This window comes from Pan troglodytes, chromosome 19, assembly GCF_028858775.2.
Source record: "Pan troglodytes isolate AG18354 chromosome 19, NHGRI_mPanTro3-v2.0_pri, whole genome shotgun sequence".
NCBI classification, from domain to species: Eukaryota; Metazoa; Chordata; class Mammalia; order Primates; family Hominidae; genus Pan; species Pan troglodytes.
Window position 1 is genome coordinate 50,353,927 of NC_072417.2, and position 18,651 is coordinate 50,372,577.

The 18,651-nt window shown below is 48.6% G+C and overlaps 1 pseudogene; it reads right to left on the reverse strand.

Annotated features, from left to right (window-relative positions):
• Window positions 1-639: 639 nt before the first annotated feature.
• On the reverse strand, window positions 640-1,514 carry LOC100612059 (tRNA-splicing endonuclease subunit Sen15-like; annotated as a pseudogene).
• Between the last annotated feature and the right edge of the window lie 17,137 nt (window positions 1,515-18,651).

Genomic DNA, 18,651 nt, shown 5'->3' on the forward strand with positions numbered 1-18,651 from the left:
GGCAGTCTCAACAATGAGCTAGCAGTGGGAGCAATAAACAGAGGCAACTATGAGTGCTATAAGTGTGGGATGACAAAAGCAGCACACAGGTTCCACCCATCTGAACACATCCTAGGCGTAAACCTGTATGCAACTGTAATTAAACTGTCTCTAGATAAGAAAGTTGTAAAGAAACCACCCTGTATTTTTTAAGAAAGAAAAAGTCTTCTACCTAGAGAGGTTTTTTTTTTTTTTTTTTCTGGAGTCTCGCTCTGTCACCCACACTGGAGTGCAGTGGCGTGATCTTGGCTCACTGCAACCTCCACCTCCGGGGTTCAAAGTGATTCTCCTGCCTCAGCCTCCTGAGTAGCTGGGATTACAGGTGCGTGCCACCACACCCAGCTAATTTTTTGGTATTTTTAGTAGAGACGGGATTTCACCACGTTGGTCAGGCTGGTCTCGAACTCCTGACCTCGTGATCCACCTGCCTCAGCCTCCCAAAGTGTTTGGATTACAGGCATGAGCCACTGCGCCCAGCCCCTGGGGAAGTTTTATTCTTCAGAATGAAAACCTTATGGAATAGGGAAGTCAACCCTCACCATCTAAGTCAACCCTGACTATCTCTGAGATAAAAGACAAAGCAGGCTGACGGGTCTCAAATCCAATCTTGTATGAATAAAACAAGCATCAGGAAACATAGATGTCATCTTCTAAGAGAAATATTCTGAGGGTCTGGCAGCATAAATCCATCAGTAAGTTCATAATAGACTATTGTAGAATCAGACTCCATTATGGCCAGAGTAAAAGACATCAGCAAATCTGGATCACCTGGCAATTTTCAAGATGCCTTCAAGATCTCCCTTATCCTGTTATGGCTGAGGGAAGCAGTGATGGGGGTAGGCACCACAGTCTGTAACCCCTCCTCTTCTATCTCAGTACCAACAAGGCAGATGAGCTGGAGTTCTGGTAATCTGACACAGTTTAGTTCATGCCAGTTTTGCTTTCTATGAGGTCCAGATAAACCAAGAATGCTATATAAACATGGGTGGCATCTTCTGTATCTAGTTCCATCATTTCTTTTTTTTTGAGATGGAGTCTCACTCTGTCGCCCAGGCTGCAGTGCAGTGGTGCGATCTCAGCTCACTGCAACCTCTGCCTCCTGGGTTCAAGCGATTCTCCTGCCTCAGCCTCCTGAGTAGCTGGGATTATAGGCATCCGCCACCACACCCGGTTAATTTTTGTATTTTTAGTAGAGACGAGGTTTCACCATGTTGTTCAGGCTGGTCTCAAACTCCTGACCTCGTGATCCACCCGCCTCAGCCTCCCAGCCTCCCGCCTCAGCCTCCTGGGATTACAGGTGTGAGCCACCACACCCAGCCTAATTTCATCATTTCTAAATATTTAAGGTGGGTGCCCATCCAGGCGTCCTCGGGGGCCCACGAGGGAGCTCCACCGCAGTCGCCAAAGCCGCGAACGCCACACAGACCCAGGCCACTGCAGCCAGGGGTCAGCTTGAAATTGCCGCGCTCCTCCATGCCGGCTGGTGCGGCGCTCCCGTGGTGCACACTTCATTGTAAGACTATTCTTGCTGGTGCTGTTTAAGAAGTCCTGTTCTCGTCTCTGTTTCTCTCCACACTGTCTCTCCCACGTGAGCCTCAGGAATGGAGGTGCTGGCGAGGAAGGCCCGAGGTGATGAAAGGAGGGAGAGAGTTGCTAGAGCTTCTGCAGCGACCCCCCTGGGACATAAGAACAACTCTGCCCTGCTGGGGTGAGCGGCCTGTCTAAGCATCGAGATCATAGAACTAAGACAACGGACGTCCCTCTCTGTGCAAGAAGCCTTCCTTAGTATCTAAATCCAATTTTTTTTTTTCTGATAAAGTAAGCTTAAAAAATAAGCCTCAACCTAAATACATTTTAATGAGCTACTCGGTGGACTTGGCTTGGCAGGGTTTTTACATTTGTTGTTCAAAGCTTTCTTTGAACACAACAGTCAAGGTACCCTTGAAAATGGAATCCTCAGAGTTTTACTAGCCAGACTGACATCCTCAGAACTGGTTTCCTGGCTTCTCTCATAAGGGATATATGGGTGAGAATGAGATAGAGAACATTCTTTCAAAAAATGTCAAGAGTAGCTGGGCGCGGTGGCTCACGCCTGTAATCCCAGCACTTTGGGAGGCCGAGGTGGGCCGATCATCTGAGGTTGGGAGTTTGAGACCAGCCTGACCAACATGGAGAAACCCCATCTCTAGTAAAAATACAAAATTAGCTGGGCGTGGTGCCACATGCCTGTAATCCCAGCTACTTGGGAGGCTAAGGCAAGAGAATCGCTTGAACCCGGGAGGCGAAGGTTGTGGTGAGCTGAGATTGCGCCATTGCACTCCAGCCTGGGCAATAACAGCAAAATTCCATCTCAAAAAGAAAAGATGTCAAAGAGGATCCTAAACTGAAATGAAAGCGCAGTACCAGTGCCACCTCTGCATGGCCTCCTCCTGCCCACTGATGGCTCTGGTCTTGCAGGACGGACCTCACAGAGCACTTGGTTGGTGCTGTGTCCAGCCTGGACCCTGGCCAGCTGTGGCCACACACAGTGTGTGACTGAGTGGAGGCAGCACCAGGGCCTCCACTGTGGAACAGCTGCTCAAAGGAAGGGCCCAGAGCCAACAGCGACAGGCAGCAGCCGTGGAAGGCCAGGTGCAAAATGCCAGAGGTGACAGAGGAGACTGCTGACTGAGGTGCAACTCCATGCCCTTCTCCAAGAAGAATAGCTCCAGTGTCCACAACTGTGTGTCCCCTGCAGCCCCTACTGTATTTATAACCATCTGCTCCTACCACGTGCCGCCTCACACATTAGTGGCACTTATTTGAATACTGCAAATTACTATATTAATCTGTAAGCTTCTTGGGTATCAAAATCTCTCACATAACACCTGCTCCAGGTACTTAGGGATCCTGGGACTCCAGGTACCATGCCACACACCTGCTCCAGGTACTTAGAGATTCCAGGGACTCCAGGTACCATGCCACACACCTGCTCCAGGTACCACTCCACACACCTGCTTCAGGTACCACGCCACACACCTGCTCCAGGTACTTAGGGATTCCAGGGACTCCAGGTAACATGCCACACACCTGCTTCAGGTACTTAGAGATTCCAGGGAACTCCAGGTACCATGCCCACACCTGCTCCAGGTACTTAGTGATTCCAGGGACTCCAGGTACCATGCCACACACCTGCTCCAGATACCACTCCACACACCTGCTCCAGGTACTTAGGGATTCCAGGGACTCCAGGTAACATGCCACACACCTGCTTAAGGTACTTAGAGATTCCAGGGAACTCCAGGTACCATGCCACACACCTGCTCCAGGTACTTAGTGATTCCAGGGACTCCAGGTACCATGCCACACACCTGCTCCAGATACCACTCCACACATCTGCTCCAGGTACTTAGGGATTCCAGGGAGTCTGGGTACTGGTCCACCCACCTACTCCAGGTACTTAGGGACTCTGGGACTCCAGGTACCTCTCCATGTACTTGCTCCAGGTACTTAGAGATTCCAGGGACTCTGGGTACCACTCCACACACCTGTTCGAGGTACTCAGGGACCCCAGGTACTGCTTCAGGTTCTTAGATAATGCTAAATGCCCTAATTTCTTAACAGTTCACTTTCTCCTTTCCTCCCCAAGCCAAACTCCCAATCAATATACATCCATCTCTACTAGGTGCAAGACACTGTTCTGGACACAGGAGATGCAGGTGTGAACAAGACAGACAAGGTCTCTGCCCTTATGGAGCTGGTGCTCCCATGGAGAAGAGAGATTAAAAACAAGCCAACCAATGCATCAGATTATCTCATGGGACTAAGAACTCGGAAAGACACAGGGCAGAGCACCACAGTAAGTACTGATTGGACACCTTTTCCTCAACGAGGTGACATTTGAGTCATGGCCCAAATGTTGAGAAGCCACATTCAAGGAAAGAGGACCCATGGAGAGTGGCCCGCGGAGTGAGGGGAGAGGCCCTGGAGCTCACAGCTCAGAGGTCATTGTTAATGGGACGCAGCTGCAAGGTGCAGGGCGTTGAACGCACAATACTACTATAGCTGTTGGATTGCTTTGCTCTTCATTAGGGACCTCCACAAACATTACCTCATTTTCATTTTGCTCCTCACAACAGCCCTGGGAGTTTGAACAAATGAGATTCAGGAATTGACGCAGTCCACATTATCAATAAATAAAATGAACCCTCATAGCCCTCTCGATCTGTAGTTTTTAAATGAGGACACTTCTTTCGAAAGATTTGCTTTACTCTAAAAAATCCTATGAAATTAGTGTTTGTCTGTAATTAGGGCAGTTGCAACTGAACATCACAGCATCAGCTATTGTCTGTTTCCGAGCTCAACAATAGACTGTTCGGATTTGAATAAGGCCCACTTGCCTTGGTCCAAATGGCAAGATTTATGTTAAATTGAATTTTGGAGGCTGCATTCGTGTGTGACAGTCGACAGGGAAAAGCAGCCAACGCAAACAGCCCTCCCAGCTCCATCCAGCCTGACCCGGTTAGGCAACACAGGGGCGACCACAAACCTGAACACTGGCGACAAGGGGCAGGCACCCAATAGGCTGTAAGTAAGGGCACCAAGTCCCTGGAACCCAAGAAGGCTGCACCTACGAAGGAAAAGCTCAAATGACAAACGCCAGAATAGACACCCCATCACGGCAGCCTGAGCCCAGCTTTGTTCTCAAGGCCTACTTCCAGGCTTGTACAAGAAATGGCGAGATGAATTTTCTCTCCCAATCTAGTTGCTTACTTGGGCTGTGGCTTGCATTCTCCAGACCCAATCAAACAGCACTGATTCTTTTTTTTTTTTTTTTGAGACAGAGTCTTGCTCTGTTGACCAGGCTGGAGTGCAGTGGCTCGAACTTGGCTCACTGCAACCTCTGCCTCCCAGGTTCAAGTAATTCACTTGCCTCAGCCTCCTAAGTAGTTGGGGACTACAGGCATGCACCACCACACTTGGCTAATTTTTTTTTTTTTTTTTTTTTTTTTTTTTTTTTTGGTGGAGATGGGGTTTCACCATGTTGCCCAGGCTGGTCTCAAACTCCTGACCTCAAGTGATCCGCCCACCTCAGCCCTCCAGAGTGCTGAGATTAAAGGAGTGAGCCACTGCGCCTGACCAGCACTGATTATTCTTAAAGTCCAATGAAAGGGCCAAGATTTGTGTGCAAGTCTGTACATGCAGGCAGTGGGTGGTGGTGGGATTGAGAGTCTAAGAGGTAAACCTTGCCAGGGGCCAGCTGGGCTTCGCTGGGAAGCACTGCGTTAAATACATAGCAGCAACCACATTCTGAGTACCTTCCATGTGCCAGACCCTGAACAAGCTTCTCTCACATGAGGTATTTAATTTAATTTTTAAAGTAGTATATTCAATAGCAAGCAAAGATCACCACTACAAGCCAGGCATCGTTCTAGGCATTGGGGAGACAGCAGCAACGGAGAAGACTTCCAAGAAGGCTTGCTTTTGGTGGGACTTCTAAAAGGGGAAGATAAAGACAACATTTAAACAAAAACATAACTTCAGATGGTGAAATTAGAAGCCCTGGATTGATTCTCAGATACACTCTTGCGGCAGAGACTGCCTAGTTGTCCCCCATTATCAAGGCTCTTCTATAGCAGCAGAACCCCAAGTTTTACCTGCATGCATAGTCACTTAGGACCCAGACTCTATTCTCCCAGCTTCTCTTTCTGCTAGGTGAAGCAATTGACTAAATTGCAGCCAATGAGATGTAAGCTGAAGCCGTATATACAATTTTAGGAAGTGTCCCCTACAGGGACAGGGTGGGACCTTCCTCCCTTTACTTGTTTTGTTTGTTTTTGTTTTGAGACAAAGTGTCACTCTGTCACCCAGGCTGGAGCACAGTGGTATTTTTTTTTTTTTTTTTTTTTTGAGACGGAGTCTCGCTCTGTCACCCAGGCTGGAATGCAGTGGCGCAATCTTGGCTCACTGCAACACTGCAACCTCCCATTCAAGCAATTCTCCTGCCTCAGCCTCCCGAGTAGCTGGGATTACAGGTGCACGCCATCATGCCTGGCTAATTTTGTATTTTTTGTGGAGATGGGGTTTCACCGTGTTGGCCAGGCTGGTCTCGAACTCCTGACCTCAAATGATCCACCTGCCTTGTCCTCCCAAAGTGTTGGGATTACAGACGTGAGCTACTGCGCCTGGCCCTTTCCCTCCTTTTTGCTGCCTAGAATATGGACACAATGGCTGGAGCTTCAGCAGCTATCTTGGACCATGAAGGAAAAATAAACAATTTTGTTTAGTTCGTGGTGCTCTGGAGTTCGATTTTTGTTATTCACAGCTGCACCTAATTTTGTTGTCTTTCCTATTAATTGTGTAACTTGGGGTAAAACTGGCTCAGACCTTCTGTTCCCTCAGCTGTGAGATGGGATTGATGATAATGCCTACTTCATATTGCACTATGCTGGTGGCTTTCAAACCTCAGCATGCGTCAGAATCCCCTTGGCATGTTAAAACACAGAGTGCTGGGCCCCACCTGAAGAACTTCTGATTAAGTAGCAACCTGAAAACCAGTAAGTCTAACAAGTTCCTAGATGCTGTTGCAGCTGCTGCAGATCAGAGACTACACTGAGGCCTGTAGTCCCTGCAGGGAATGACCTAGGAAGGTCTAAATTGCCCATACAAAGCCAGCGTGTTTGGCTTCTCTCCCATTTAACAAGATTTATGCATCCTGTCAAATATGCTGCCAGTCACCTCTGGCCTCTTCTATGCCTGCTCCTTGGCTTCAGGGACCCTGATCCCCACTTTCTGGAGCAGTGAATCTGATGCAAATGCTGTTTACAGAGGGATCTGGCAGTGGCCCATCCCCAGGAGGGGCTTCCATGTGACAAGCCCGGCCTCTGACCCACTCCTCCACTGCAAGGAAATGATCCCCACTCCAATGCGTCACAGAGCAGCCCATCGCATGGGTCATTCCGCAGAAGAACTACCTTCTGGACCCTTCCTTCTGCCACCATATGCCATTCTGCTATTTGCAGAGGTGAGTGGGTAGGGACAGCTCTTCACCAGGGGCTGCCAGACAGTCAGTCAGAAGCATCATTTTCTTACTTATGATTCCCGTGGGAGGCAGAGGGTGAATCTCAAGGCTGGGATCCCTGTCTCCACTGGCCGCTTCAGCAATGCCCAGACCACTGCTCTGCCCAGCGAAGGAGCCTGCCCTCTCCTCCAAAAGGAAGCTCCCCTGCCCTCAGGGAGGAGCCTCCCTCTGGAAGGGCTGATGCCAGGCGCAGTGGCAGCCCAGGAGGCTTCCCCCTCCCTCATATCCCTCTTGGAAGGGACTGATCCTCCTCTCAGGGCTCCTGCACGCTGGCGACATCCCAAGCCCTGCCCAGGACAGCACCATCAGTGCAGCTCTCAGTCCCCCGCCCCAGCCATTTCCATCAAGGGGGTGGGTATTATCTGTTAAACCGCTGTGCGGCATCAGGCAGGTCTAAGGGACGGAGATGCACTTGTGTCCCTTAACTAGTGGTTAAGAGGACAGCTCTGATCAAATCCCAGCTCTGCTACTCTTTAGTGACATGGCCTTGTAACTAAGGCCGCAGCTGTGCCTGGCCTGTGGCTGAACCTCTCTCTGAACCTCAGTTTCCTCCTCTGTAAAGTGGGGACAATAGTAGTGCTTATAAATGGCATCAACCAAGGTGCTTGGCTGTAAACAACATAGAACAACTCTGCTCACTTTAGCAGAAGCATTTCTTAAGAGGGTATTGGGTACACACTGGTGCCAAAAGACAGGCATAAGAATAGAATATTCCTAGCAGCACCATTCAAACATCAAATGTCCATTCACAATAGAACGGGTAAGCCGGCTACGGCCCTTCACACCAGACAGCACGGAGGATGGAGAAACCTCAGCTACGTACAGCAGCATGGATGACTCTCACCCACGCTAACTCAAAGAAGCCAGACATGAAAAGGGTGTGCACTATATCATGCTGTTTCTATAAAGCTCAAAAACAAGCAGAACCAATCTAGAAATCTGGTGGTGGTTATGTTTGGGAGGAGAGACCCTGGGAGAGTCTCTAAGTTGCTGGCCCTGTTCTATCATGCTGTTTCTATAAAGCTCAAAAACAAGCAGAACCAATCTAGAAATCTGGTGGTGGTTATGTTTGGGAGGAGAGACCCTGGGAGAGTCTCTAAGGTGCTGGCCCTGTTCTATTTCTTGGTCTGGGTTCTGATTACATGAGTGTGTTTGCTTTGTCAAACTTCATTGAACTGCACACTTAGGATCTATGATCTTTTCTGTATGTATCTGATACTTCAATAACAAAGTTAACTTTGAAAAAAAGCAGAAGGCATGTTTGGTTGCTCATGGATGTGCTGGGAGAATCAGAGAGCTAGGCCTGAAAGCCAGAGTCCAGAACACTGCCCCTAATTTTTTTTTTTTTTTTTTTTTTTTTTTTTTGAGATGGAGTTTTGCTCTTGTCACCGAGGCTAGAGTGCAGTGGCACCATCTCGGCTCACCGCACCTTCCACCTCCCAGGTTCAAGCAATTCTCCTGCCTCAGCTTCCTGAGTAGCTGGGATTACAGGCTCCTGCCATCACACCCAGCTAATTTTTGTATTTTTGGTAGAGACAGGGTTTCGCCATGTTGGCCAGGCTGGTCTCGAACTCCTGACCTCAGGTGATCCGCCCGCTTCAGCCTCTCAAAGTGCTGGGATTACAGGCATGAGCCACCGCGCCTGGCCAACACTGCCCCTAATTAAGGCATGGAGCTGTTTCAAGGGAGGAAAAGGTGGCAGGCGTTGCAGCCAGAGGGGCTGGTTCAAATCCCAGCTCTGCCAGTCCTCAGTTATGGGACTTTGGACAAGTCTCTGGATCCCTCTGAGCTGTGTCCTCATCTGTACGATGGAGTGCCAGCCCACAGCTTATCCCACCACTGTCCACACCGGCACTGCCTGTGATCATGCCTGGCAGAATGGATCCTGGATGGTACCTGCCCCTTCACAGCTGAGCTCAGGGTGAGCACATCTGATTGGCCAGCCCTGGGCACATGACCACACTACACCCTGCAGCATGTGGAGGTCAGTGCGAAGCTGGGTGCAGGGTCTGGCTCAGGGGTTCCATGGAGCCCCAGGGTGGGCTTTACCCGCCAAGATTCTGACTTACCTGATCTGGGGAGAGTCTGGAACGTGGCTGTTCTTTTTAAGCTCCCCACATGATTCTAGTGTGAGTCAAAGTTGAGAACCACTGCCCTGAATCTTTATCTTTGAATCCTGAAAACTTTCTAAAAGGAAAACAATCCCAGAACTTTCAGAGTTTCTGTCCATTCGAATCTAGTACTAGTATACCTCGTTTGAAATTAACCTCATCTAGCGCCATCTAAGCTCAGAAAATGAAGCCATTGTGGGATCATTTGCCAAAGGACTTGTTGACATCTGTTTTTATTCTTTTTTATTTTATTTTATTTCATTTCATTTTTCTTTTATTATTTCCTTTTTTGTTTCTTAATCCGAGTGAACTCATAAAGTCTGTTTTTAAGTGGTACTTAAGCAGTTAAAATATGACTCAGTTTGACTCCATTGAAACTGCTTTAAATAATTTCCAAACAAGGTGAAGTTAAGAGTAAATAAAATAGTCATGTTTGGGAGCATGAAGGAGCCGGCAGGTTTTGACGGTCTGGTGATCAGGCAGCCACGCAGGACCAGGTCTCGACTGTCCTTGGGTTTTGTGGAGCATTAAAAAGGAGTAAGGAAATGGGGTGGAGGAGGTCAGCTAATTCTGGGAACAAAGCTAAGACTGCTGTGACTGGGGACTGGTGGGGTCATCAACTCTTTCTTGGGTAACTTTGGCCATGCTTTTTTTTTCCTCTGCAGAGTCTGAAAAGGCTACCTGCTTTAGTTTCCTGTGGTTGCTGTAATCATTACAACACAAATGTAATGTCTCACTGTTCTGGAAGCCAGAAGTCCAAAACCAAGGTTTCTGCAGGGGTGTGCGCTCTAAAAGCTTGAGGGGAGGATCTTTCCTACCTCCTCCAGCTTCTGGCGGCTCCAGGTGTTTCTTGGCTTGTGGCCACATCACTCCAATCTCTGTCTCTGTCTTTGCGTGGTCTTCTTGCCTGTGTCTCTGTGTCTTCTCCTCTTCTCTTACAAGGACACTTGTCATTGGATTTAGGACCCACTTGGATGATTCAGGGTGATTTCACCTCAAGATTTTAATTGTATCTGCAAAGACTCTGTTTCCAAATAAGGTCACATTCTGCATTTCTGAGACATGGACATCTTTTGAGAGGGTCATAATTCAGCCCACTCCACCACCTTTGCTCAAAGGATGCTTCTGCATTTAACTTAGATTCAGCATCCTGATTCTACAAGTGTACTTTGGCCTAGCTCTGGATTTCAGATTTGGTAGGGCGGAGGTCCTTGAACCCCAGTGCCCGGGTCAGCAGAGATCATTTACCATGCAGATTCTGAGGGAGTAAGTCTGGGCAGAGCTCAAGGTTCTGCATTTCCAACAAGCTCCCAGGTGATGCCAACAAAGCTGCTGGCCAGGAACCTCCCTCTGAGCAACACATCTGGTGACTATGGGAAATATCCAGGTCCCACCCTGGTGATCCTGATCCAGAGGCCCATTCTTTCCAGGCAGCTTTCAGATCCCATTCTGAACCGGGGCCGGCAGCCCCTGCCCTGTGCTCAGGAGCAAGGCCTGCAGGCCAGGAATGAGCCAAGCCAGCCTGAGCCCCTAGCCACCTCCTAAGAAGGGTGTTTCCCAATCCTGAAGTTTGGCTGGGAATTCCAATAGAATCCGTGACCTTTCAGGAAGCATCTACACTCTCCTAGCCCCCTCCCTCTTACATACCACCCCTCAGCCCTCTTTCTCTCTTGCCCTCTGATAAGTTCCCCCTTGGGTCCTCAGACAAGCCACAGGGCTCTGCCAGCTGCCTCCTGGCTGGATGCAACCCAACCTCACCGCATGGTGGGGATGGCCCAGGTGAGGGCACAGAAGGCCCACCTCCCTCTAGCCAGGCCCCACGTCAGCAGGGCTGCCAGCACAGGGACAGCGAGACCAGCTGGGGAACTGGTTATTTCAAGTGACTCCCAACAAATCATGTCATTTCCTCAGCTGTGAAGACTGACAGCCCTCAGCACTGTGGCAAATGCAAGCCACTCTTTCCAATGATCAGTGTGAGAGGAAGAAAGGGAGACCCCGTGGGGGAGAGGAGGCCTCCCCTGCCGGCCTGCATGGGGCTGAGGAGTGGGGCAGGGACAGGGGTGATGCAACCACAGCTGAGTGACTCAGCCAGGGTCTGCTCTCTCACATATGGTGGCCAGGACCCAAGATCCCACCTGTGGCAGGTGTCCCTGAGGGCAGTTGACACCTCAAAATAAAACTTGAGATTGCTCATGCAACCGTGAAAAGGAAACAATTTATTACCATAAAAGAGCCATTTAATGTGAGACCCCAATAGCCTCTGGCTGTCTGTCATCCTGATCTGACGTGAAATGGATTTGATATTATCTGCAAACAACCACACATTCCTTTAGAAGAAAGTCACCTCCACAGAGGATACATGACTTGTTTGTTTGTGGTCGGCTATGGCTTTGACTTTCCCCGCCACGCTGTTTGCCTTGGTTAATGACCAGCCGGAAGTGCCCTGCCTCCTATTTGGCTGATGAAAACGCTGACCTTTTCAGGAATGATTCCAAACCAGGCATCTGTGGATGACTTACCTCATCCCTTTCATTGCTCCCCACCACGCTGCATTCCCCAGAAAGGAAGTAGCTATTTTAGGCAAGGGAAAATGAGATGGTGGGACTTTCCCCAAAAGCAGGCTTGTGCCTGATGCAGGGTGGAGGAGCCCCACGCCCTGTGGAAGGACAAACACAGCGTCATCCACAGACGTTGCCCATGGGTCTAGTCCATCCATCGGTGACTTATGGGCAAAAGGGAAGGAAGGAAAGGAAAGAAGATTGGTGAGCAGTGTTCTTTGCTATTAGGCAGAACTGGCCCAGTGGGTGGCAGTCACAGAAGGGGCGGAGACCAGCTCCGCAAAAAGAGTTACTTCTGCAAGTAGTGAGCGTCCTGTCACAGAGGTTATATGAGCAGGGGCAGGATGAGGAGACTGTTTTTATTTACACTCTGATAGGAGGAGTAGAAGTGGACCCTGACCTTGAGGAGCCTAAAATTTTTCTGCAGAGGCAGGCGGGACCTGATATGGCAAGTGAACATCAAGGCCTGCCTTGCCTCACAGGGCAGCTGGGGACCAACCCATACGAATCCAACATGCGGAGGAAGCCAGAGCCGGAGCAGGAGGCAGAGACCTGAGGATGGGTTGGAGCCTGTGTGCGGGGCTTTCTGTCACTTGCAGAGTCCTGGCTGGTACACTGAGGAGCACTAACTTGTATGGCATTCTTTCCATGATTGGAGTTCAACGATGGGAGACCAGGGAGATGGAGTAGTTTGAGCTCCTGGGGAATGATAACATCTGGATCCTGAGAGGGGAGGAAAAGCAAACGCCAGCAATGACATAGGATCAGAAAGGTGCTCAGCATGGGGCTCTCTGTGGGAGGGGCCCAGGTGCTGGCACCTACTTGACTGAGGGCTTGTGGGAGGGGGAGGGAAACTGCTTTGCAACAGCAGGGGACCCAGGTGGGGTATGTGTGGGGTATGTCCCAGTCACCTCAGGGAAGGGGGGCATTGAAGGGTGTGCTCAGGATCCACCTCTTCCCCGAGTCCTCCCTTGATGCAAGCAGCCTAGGATCAGACTTCCTTGAATTCTAGCTCATCTCCCAGGGAGGCACTACTTCAGCCAGAAGACCGCCTGGAGGACTTCATGGGGCTTCAGAACCCAGGGCACTCCTGCCACATGTTATCAATGACTTTGCAGTATTGTGATAGTGTGTGATACCACCCGTCATATGTAGTAACAAGGAGGGAGACTGACCGAACTTTGAAGGCATCCTTCCTGTTAGAATTTCAACTACCTCCATATCTAGTACAGGAGAGGGAAGTAAATGCAGTGGAAATCTAATTTTTTTTTTTCACTCTGTTCCCCAGGCTGGAGGGCAGTGGCACAATCTCGGCTCACTGCAACCTCCGCCTCCCGGGTTCAAACGATTCTCCTGCCTCAGCCTCCCAGGTAGCTGGGATTACAGGCATGTGCCACCATGCCCGGCTAATTTTGTATTTTTAGTAGAGATGAGGTTTCTCCATGTTGGTCAGGCTGGTCTCGAACTCCTGACCTCAGGTGATCCATCCGCCTTGGCCTCCCAAAGTGCTGGGATTACAGGCATGAGCCACCACACCTAGTCCCTGATTTTGTTTTATCGGCAAATTCACTGTTGAGGGTTGGAGCAGCCTGTGATATCCGTGTGAGTCCATTTGTGAAACTGAAACTTTGTAACAAGAACTAAGATGGTTATTGAGAAGTGCTTTGGAAATGATCCAAGGAAGCTTTCCAAAGTGACTCTGTCCCTGGGAAGGGAGGAAGGGACCACAATATGCCTGTATCAGATTTCTACTGCTGTGTAACAAATGACCCCAAAACTTAGTGGCTTGAAACAACAATGAACATTTATTATTTCATAGTTTCTGTGGGTCAGGAATTCAGGAGTGGCTTAGCTGGGTGGTTCTGGCTCAGGGATTTCATGGGGTTGCAGTCAGGGTATCAGCTGGGGTTGTGTCATTAGAGGCTGAACTGGGGCTGGAGGATTTACCTCTGAGGTGGTGCACCCACATGCCTGGCAGGTTGGTGCTGGCTGTTGGTGGGAGGCCTCAGTTTCCCACCACATGGACTCCTCTACAGAGCTGCTTAAGTGTCCTTACAACATGGCAGTTGGCTGCTCCCGAGGAAGTGATTCAAGGAGAGCAAGGCAGGAACCATGTCTTTTATGGCCTAGCCTTGGACATCATTTCTGCAGTCCTACTGGTTGCCAGATGGGTCCTATTCAGTGAAGAGGGGACTCTCCAGGATGTGACTACTGGGGCTCACTGGGCAGCATCTCAGAGCTGCCACCATGCTGCTGCGTGGTTGGCCCATCTGGAACACTTAGTCTTCAGTCACTTGGTTTGATTCAAGAACAAAGAGTTAGAAACTCTTCACCTTTTGAATGCAAGGAAGTAGGCTGACCCCTCAAAGTGTGCCAGACAAGCCATTTTAAGCACAGTTGGGTGAGATGCAAAGAGGAAGCCTGCATATTCGCTGCTTACGTGGAATGTTTGGCGCCTACTCATGCTTTCTATCCACAGAGTCTCACTGATAGTTTGTCAGCCTTGCATCCCATCTGCCCCATGTGGGTCCTGTGGAGCTGCTGGTCAACCTATCCCCTGGCTTTGGGGGAATGCAACCCATGTCTGGCCAACTGTGGTGCCCCATTTCCCGGTCTAGAGTTGTTGGTCCAAGAGGAGGCTCTCTCTTACTCTGAAATCATGAGCTGAGGGTTTACTGTGTAGGCCTGAAGCGATCAGACAATGAAGAAAGAAGAGAGAGAAAGAGAGAGATTTGAGCACCTGGGTCCAGCTATGACTGAAGCTAGCAAGACACCCATCTTTGTTCTCTGAAATTATGTAAGAAAGTAAACTCCCTTTTTGGAATTTTGCTTGTTTACTTTTGCTTAAGTTAACTTGAGCTGGAATTTCATCATCACAATTAAAAACATCCTAACAACTTATCCCTTGAAAATCATGTGCTTTGTAGCAGTAACAAACAAATGAAGAGCAGATTTTCACTTAATTAAAGCCTGACCAGACCAATGATCCATACCCTGCTGTCTGCGGCCTACAGAAACCGCCCTTCCTCCACCGCCAAAGGAAAAAAGCTAACACAAATTAGAAGAAACAGACCTAAAGCAAGCCACAGCTGTCTCCTGGTTGGTGCCAACGCGCCAGCATTGAGCTGGCCCTGCCCGGATGGTTTTCTTGTCACCCTGGTTGTCCTCAAGCTCTGTGAGCATAAAGACTGTGTTTTCTGTGTTTTCACAGCCAACTTCATATAGGAGTTCACAAGCAGATATTCAAAAGTGGCTCCTTAAATAGACTAAAACGCATAACGCTTGCTTTTAAACTAATAGCCAATGTTCAATGAGTCCTAACTATGTTCCAGGCCTGGGGCTGAGTGCTTTACCTGCGATGGCTCACTCAATCACCATGAGTGGAAGGTGGTTTCTATTATTATCCTCATTTTACAGATGAGAAGACTGAGGCCCCAGGAGTTGGTGATTTTCCTAACGTCACAGGCTGCTGGAGCTCATCTGAATGCTAACACCTTTTACTTGTTTATTTCACCCTGAAACATTGACATTGCTGACATGCTATAGGACTTCAATTCCTTTATGATGGAGAAATGAAAATAGATATCACCCCACTACCATCACTAAACACACACACACACCCCTCTCTCACCGCCCTGGCCAAAGGCCTGAAACCAAAACACGGTGTTCTCTCTGCATTATTAGCCATTACCACCCGTAAGGATCCCAAGCAATGTTTTTCCGAGAAGGCCCAGGGTACAGGGGGTGCCATTCATGGAGAGCTCAAGTGCCCAGCCTGGCATTTCACAGGCCACTTGTGCATGTCTAATTGTCTTTTCTGTGTCAGGAGGGCGGGCTGTGTTTGTCAGAGGCTCATTAGGACCCTGGCCAAGGGGTTGTTTGTGATTTCAGGGCTGGGTGAGGAAAGTGCAGGGTGAGGGTTTCTGTTCCGAATGGACCTCCTGCCGAGCGCTGAGTCAAGGTTGCCAGCCAGCACCAGCCTCCCCTTCCCCCTTTTTTGGTTGGTTTTCCCCAAGCATCTGTTTATTTTGCTCCTGCGAACAAAAGTCAAAGAGAATATATGGCTCCCAGTGAGTGAAGGAAGCAGATTTTTCTGGTCCTTCCAAAAGCACAGCAAGCCCACCTAGTCCCTTTGTACAGGGGGATTGAGCTGAGTCGGAGCAAAGAATCCCTTCACCTCACATCACTGGGCCAGCGATGCCAGCCAACAAGCCGGGAGATCCTTGTGCATTCCTGTCACAGCTTACCACGAGGCCACCGGCATCCTACTTGGGTCTATGGGTGGTATTATAAGAAATCCTGGTGCTTTGCCTGCAATGAGGGCATCCAGCCAGCAGGTGGACTGGGGGCGGTTTGCACAAGACCAAAAGAGCAAGGCCCTTGAGCCATATCTTAAGCCCGAGTAAATGTCAGCAAGATTGATCTTTTCCAGTCGTGTTTTGTACTATGTTGAACAATCTACATAGAGCAGCACCAAAACAAGGTGACACTGAGAGATTACCAGGCTAAAATTAATTAAAAATAATATATGCTTTCAATTGTGGTGAAAAATGTATAACACATTTACCATCTTAATCCTTTTTATGTGTACAGTTCAGTGCCATTAAGTGCATTAACACTGTTTTGGGACCATCACCACCATTCATCTCCAGAATGTTTTTCATCTTCCCAAACGGAAACTCTGTACCCATTAAACAGTAACTCCCTATCCCGTCCTCCCCCAGCCCCTGACAGTTACTGTTTTACTCTCTGTCTCTATGAATCTGACTACTTTAGGTACCTCATATAAGTGGAATTACACATTTACTATTTGTTCTTTTGTGACTGGCTTATTTCACTTAGCATGAAATCCTTAAGGTTCAGCCATGTTGTAGCATGTGTCAAAATTTTCTTCCTTTTTCTTTTTTCTTCCTTTAAAAATTTCTTCCTTTTTAAAGTTGAATGATATTCCATTGTATGTGTAAACCCAAAGTATCTGAGACAAGTCTCAATCAGTTTCAAAGTCCATTTTGCCAAGGTTAAGGACATGCCCGTGACACAGCCTCAGGAGGCTTCCAGGTCATAGGTGGATTCAAAGATTTTCTGATTGGCGGTTGGTTGAAAGAGTTTATCTAAAGACCTGGAATCAATAGAAGGGAGTGTATGGGTTAAAATTAGGGGTTGTGGAGACCAAGAATTTTATTATGCAGATGAGGTAGCAGGCTTCAGAAAGAAGAAATTCTCTTAAGGTCTCTGTTTTAATGTTAATATTGGTCAGTTATGCCTGAATTTCAAAGTAGGGAGGGTATAAGGAGGCATGCCTGACCCCTTATTCCCATCATGGCTGGACCGCCAAACAAAAACTTTGTTTTCATTTTTGTTTTTTTTCTGAGACAGAGTCTCTCTCTGTTGCCCAGGCTGGAGTGCAATGGCACAATCTCGGCTCACTGCAACCTCTGCCTCCCAGGTTCAAGCAATTCTCCTGCCTCAGCCTCCCAAGTAGCTGGGATTACAGATGCCTGCCACCACGCCCGGCTAATTTTTGTATTTTTAGTAGAGACGGGGTTTTATCACGTTGGCCAGGCTGGTCTCAAACTCCTGACCTCAGGTGATCCACCCGCCTTGGCCTCCCAAAGTGCTGGGATTACAGACATGAGCCACCACGCCCGGCCTCAGATTAACTTTGGAATGCCCTTGGCCAAGAGGAGGTCCATTCAGTTGGTTAGGGGGGCTTAGAATTTTATTCCTGGTTTCTCTATGGATATACTGCATCTTGTTTACATATTTATCTGTTAATGAACATTTGGCTTGTCCCATCTTTTTGCTATTTTGAATAATACAACTATAAACAAATGTCTGTTCAAGTCCCTGCTTTCAATTCTTTTGGGCATATACCCAGACGTGGAATTGTGGGTCATGTTGTGATTCTATGTTTAATTTTTTTTTTTTTTTTTTGAGATGGAGTTTTGCTCTTGTTGCCCAGGCTGGAGTGCAATTGCACAATCTTGGCTCACAGCAACCTCCGCCTCGCAGGTTCAAGCCATTCTCCTGCCTTAGCCTCTGGAGTAGCTGGGATTACAGGCATGCACCACCACGCCTGGCTAATTTTGTATTTTTATACAGACGGGGTTTCTCCATGTTGGTCAGGCTGGTTTCGAACTCCGGGCCTCAGGTGATCCGCCCACCTCGGCCTCCCAAAGTGCTGGGATTACAGGCATGAGCCACAACACCCAGCCTATGTTTAATTTTTTAAGGAACTGCCATACTATACCTGGCTAACAATTTTGATTGATACATAATCATATTATGGGGTCCACGTGATATTTTGATACATGCGTACAATGTGTAATGATCATGTCAGGGTAATTAGGATTTCCATCACCTCAAACACATATCATTCCTTTGTGTTGAGGACATTCCAAATCTTCTGTTCTAGGTATTGTGAAATATACAATGCATTATTGATAACTATAGTCACCTACTGTGCTGTCAAACACTAGAGCTTATTCCTATCTAACTGTATGCTTGTACCCATGAACCAACCTCTCCATCCCCTCTCCCTCCTGCCCTTCCCAGCCTCTGGTAGCCGGCACTCCATTCACTTCCTCTGTGAGATCCACCTTCTGAGCCCCCACATAGGAGTGAGAACATGCAGTATTTGTCTTTCTGGGCATTATACCTGGCTGAATTTAATGTCAATTCAACACATATGTATTGCACGTCGGCCATGTTGCCTGATGAGACCCGGAGCCCCCACGGAGTCCACAATATAGACAGACAAACCCTAGATGTGTGGGACTCTAAAGGCACGAGAAAGCTAGCCCTGCTGCCATCTGCAGCTGGAACAAAACAGCAGGGCCCTATGAGCCCTGGGCTTAGCTGGGAGTCTCCCACAAGGATGGAG